We start from the raw sequence: 5205 nt of genomic DNA, 5'->3' as shown, positions 1-5205 counted from the left end.
TTGGCTCACTGCAATCTCCGCCTCTTGGATTCAAGCGACTCTCCTGAGTCAGCCTCCCGAATAGCTGGGATCACAGGTGCACACCACCATGCCCAGCGAATTTTTGTGTTTTTAGTAGAGATGGGGTTTCACTATGTTGGCCAGGCTGGTCTCAAACTCCAGACCTCAAGTGATCCGTCTGCACTGGCCTCCCAAAGTGCTGGGACTACAAGCATGAGGAAATGGTTAGGAAAGCATTTTCTTAATGATAAAAATAGTTGCCATTAAGTTCTACCATGTTCCAAGCACTGTACTAAACACTTTAGATACATTATTTTATTGTATTTTCACAACAACCCTGCAAAATAGTACTTGTATTTATTTCACAAATGAGCATGTGAAGATCAGGGAGCTAGATTTAAATCCACGTCTATTTGACCTTAAAGTCCAGGTCGTTCTACTAAAGCATTTGCAATAGGCACTAAAAGTCCATGTTAGCTGTTCTTCCTTTTGTATACGGAACAAAGCACATTAGGAGAACATGAATCAAGTTCACTCATCTGAATTGAATGTGTCGCATCAGCATCATCTTGACCCAAGGATGGCAAGCAATATAATGAGCATAAGACAGAATCTACAAATTTGACTCATGGTTTGTTACTTTAACCAAGAAAGAGAACTGTATAGGAGAGAAAGGGAAAGCCACCCACCAGACCATCTATTTTTCTATTTTAATTAATAATTAACTATAATACACAAATACTTGTCTAATATCTACATTTCATAACCTGAAAAAGTCACATAATTCCAGAAATAGCACCTTTAGCTCCAGCATGCACTGACAAGGCAACTGCACTTGCTATGTCAAACACATAAAACAGATTCTTTCTGCCAAAACTCTCCGGGTAATGGTAATTAAATAGATGTTTGGTTACTCCTATCCTATATTCTGCACTAAGTTGATTAACCTGTTTAATGAGTATATGAGAATGACCAAAGCTGACCTCACATCAAAGAGTGCCATTGTTGCTGTGTGCTGACCTGAATTTTAATTGTGCACTAGGTTCTTTAATTGCACCAGGGATGTGCTAGAGAATAGAGTAGGTATTTTAAGCAGCAGTGGGTTTCTTGTCCCAGATGTGTTCAGTTACTTGTAACATGCCGTATTAGATGCTGATTTACACATCCAGGCTCTGAACACTCTCCATCTTTGCAAAGATTCGCAGTTCAACAGTTATGTTTGATGCAATTGGCAGTGGTGATTAGTTCATATGGTAAAACTTACCTTCATGTATTATTAAACATTACAAAGGAGTTGAGAAAAAAAGAGTCTGTAAATGAGTCAACAGTGAATAAATTCAGATCCAAACAGTGTTTGAGTCTCCATTAAGGTCTCTCACCTTGGTCTTCAGGTCTTCAGCCTCCATGAGAATCCTTAAAGGCTGATGTGTTTTCTTTATTGAGCACTGTCACCAAGGACCAATTGTTACTTCAATCTACAAGTACCAGGTGGTAGACAATAGGAAGCCAGTTCTTAAGTGATAACATTGATTTTTTTAAAGAACCCCAGAACTCAATAATATTGACTGCAGTCTTCTTGCCAATTCTCCTTTAGTTTATTTTTGTAAGCAACTTGAAGAGGGTATTTTAGCTAACCACTTGTGAGAAGATGAAGATGTTCTGAACTCATTTTTCATAGTAGTACTTAAAAAAAAAAAAAAACATTGAAGGTCATATACTTCTGCTGCTTAAACCTTAAAAAGTAAGTGTCTTAAATTTTTTTGCAACAAGTTTTTTTTGGGGGAGGAGGTGTATATATAAATACAGATAAATAAAGTACTGCTGGAGGTGCAAGGTGAGCCCAGTAAGGATAGGAAGGGGCTCAAATGACTTCTGCCCTTCACTGTTTTTTATCATCTGTGACATCACTGTCCTCTGCTGTAAAATGGCATCTACTCCAGGATGGATAGCAGCGGTGTGGGTAGTGGGCATTGCAGTGAGACTTAAAGGAATCATATGGGGTCAGTCGTGATCAGAGGGTGTATATGTCTCCGATTTGCCTAATCCCCGTAGTCTTGGATTCTCAAAGCTGTTTTCTTTTACTGTTTTTCTTCTCCTGCTGCCCGTGTTGCTCATGTAGTTTCTTGTCCTAACACTAACTTGTATTATGACCTTAGGACACTCATTTAACTTCTTTGGGCTTCAATTTCTTTATTTGTAAAATGAAGATTAGGACATTTTCTCCAAAGCTTGTTCCAGTAAATGCATTATCTGCTATTTTGTGGTAGTTTTGTCAAAGTATTTTGCTAAGATAGTTAAACTATTTCCTAAAATCCCTTTTATTTTTTGAGGTATCTTTGGATTTTATTTCACGTACCTCCACAAACATTTAAAGAACAAACCCAGTCTGTTGATTATGGATGGTTTTATGGATAAAGTAACTGGACTCCAGATAGTCTCACAATGATACTGGGGTTTTTCTCCCCCAGAATTGTGGTTAATTTTCTGAAGAGAAGTATTTATGTTGTGCATGCTGGTACATTATCACAGCCAGAAACAGGCCACGTTAGGAAAATCAGGAAAGATGGGCAGTAAAGGTGTTTGTGTTGTTGGCAGAATCCCATTAGTGGTAATTCTGTCTCTAAATGGAAAACACTATATGATTTTATTGTTCGGGGAAGATTGCTAGCACATCAGCTGGGCCTCTCGTTCACACAATAAGTCAGCAGGTGGTTAAGGAATTTTCGTTCCTCAGTGTGTCTGGCTAGCACTAATCCCATGTCTAAGTGGATAGTATTATGTGTTCACTGTGTTGACTGGAATGCCCTGCAGTGGGGCCTACTGTAGATGTTGACAACAGCGGCAGAAGCACAGACACATTCTGGGCAGACAGTGTCTGCATCACCTTTCTTAGGACTGCTCAGCTGAGGAACGGTCCTTAGGCAGATGGTGGCAGTGGGGGATGGGAGGGAGTGCTGAGGATGGAGGGGACAGAAAGAGAGGAGACTCAGAGTTCACTGAGGCCAGTGAGATACAGGCCCCTCTTAGGAAACAACTGTCCCATAAATTACCTGTCCCATAAACTACTGTGAGTAGTCTTTCTTCATCATCATCAAACTTTTCTTTTGCTGGCTTTTTACATTTTTTCAGCATCTATGTCTGCATTACTTCTGGCTCATATTTTGGTTCCAACCTAACTAGAAGTAGGGAGGCAGCATCAGGGTTCTGGATGTCTGGCCACTGGTCTGCATGTTTCCTTATGCCCTGTGCAGAGCAAACAGCAGTCTGCCTGGGACCATGCCCCTCCACAGCAGCCCTCCCCAGGATGGCTCAGGAAGCCCCAAGGGACTTATAGTAAAGGGAGTGGAGGTTTTGATCTTAACTCAGATCTTAAGTTTCTGCTTTTAACCCAGAAAGCTGGTTGAGGAAAATCGTCTATGCCTAAGCTGAGAGGAGGGTAGGTAGAGAATGTGACCTATGTCAACAGGAATGCAGGAAGAGGCACCATGAGGCTCCACAAAACACTAGTTCTAGAATCAGACTTAGATTTCATACAGCTGCATTGCTTATTATTACACGTAATAATTGTAGGTTCAAGGAACAAATAAATATTTTACTGAAATTATGTTTGGTTGTTTTCTCCCATTTGGAAAAGATGGGTTAGGCATAGCTGAGTTGTGAGACCTCTCAGGCATCAGGTTTTAGAATTAGTTCCTTACCTCTGAGGAGTTCAGCCTCAGTTCCAGTCACACTAATTAGTGGGTGAACTCAACCAAGTTTCTTGATCTCTTTGAGCCTCAAGCTCCTCATCTGCAACCTGGACCTAATGACATTAGCTATAGGAAATGGCCACTTAGAAGATACAAGAAGAACCTTTGTGAATATGTGATTAAGTACTATATATATAATTTCAATCTTTTGCCCCAGCCACAGTAACTATATAATGATTGTATTATGCACATGTTTTGTATTAGTTTCATTCTAGGCTTCATTTTGGTCTCTATTTTTGCTTTATAGTTTCCCACTTCCAGTTTATAAATCTGCTGAGTATATATATAGTTACATATATATATATGCAGTTTTTGGGAAAAGACAGAGTATATATAAATAATTGAATAAGGTTCAACCATCTTTCTAGTAGAGCACTAAAAGAATTAGAAAAATAGGCTAATTCCAAACTTCACCACGTTACCACAACCCAAGATGAGCCCTGCTAGCTTATACCAACCTCAATCACTGAATTATGTTATGTCACGCATCATCTGTGGCCCCTTACTGTCACTTTCTAGGAGAGATGATACTTGATCAGTGTTTACTTGAATGAAAAGGTCAGCTATGTTGGTCACCTTGTATAGTCCAGCATGGACAGATCTTAGCTTCAGACCATGTATACTCCAGGGCCACCAGGTTGGTGTGCTCTTTCCCCAATGCCATCACAAGCTGTCTTTCTGTGACAATATCTTTCAATTCACGCTGGCAAGGCCAAGAAAGCCATTCATTCATTCCATAAACAGTTAATGATTTACCAGTTACTGTGGCAGGCACTCTGGGTGATGTAAGAATAAATAAGAGATGGGCCTGCTCTCTGGGAATGTGTAGTCCAGTGGAGAGACAACTATGTAGGTAACCTGGTATCACAGCAAGCCCTAGATAGAGGATGATGATGGTGGGGGTGGCAGTGATAGTGCTCCAAGTGGGAGCCCGAGGAAGGCATATCACTTTTATCCAGGAGGCTAGGGAGGGCACTGAAACATGATCTTACTGGGCAGGGGAGAGGGAGTGCCCTTCAGGTGGAGGATGCAGCACATGGACACAGTACGAATGGGGAGAAGGATATTCTGAGAATTTTTTATTCAGGCAGGAACTTTCTCAGCTCCTGAATTCTGAGCTTGGTGGCAAAGTGGAAACAAGCATGACGTTTGTATCTCAAGGACATTTTGTTTGTTACCATGAGAGAAAATTGACTGACTGAAAAAATACGGTTTTTAAATAATTGCATTTGTTCAATAGACATAATCCATGCTGACAGTGGCAGGGAGGTTGATAAAAAAAGCATTTATCTAGTTAACTTCCAAATGGGGAAAAACTTGTTAAAAAAAATAAGGATCTAAACAAATCTGAATGAATTATACAGGTTGGTACTATGGTCTGAGTTTAGTAAATTATTTTTTTAGCCCTCTCCCTCTCTCTGTTTTTTTAAGTTTTTTTTTTTTTTTTTTTTTTTTT

This window comes from Rhinopithecus bieti, unplaced genomic scaffold (genome assembly GCF_001698545.2).
Source record: "Rhinopithecus bieti isolate Rb0 unplaced genomic scaffold, ASM169854v2 scaffold_30733, whole genome shotgun sequence".
Lineage (NCBI taxonomy): Eukaryota > Metazoa > Chordata > Mammalia > Primates > Cercopithecidae > Rhinopithecus > Rhinopithecus bieti.
This window is presented reverse-complemented; position numbering follows the sequence as displayed.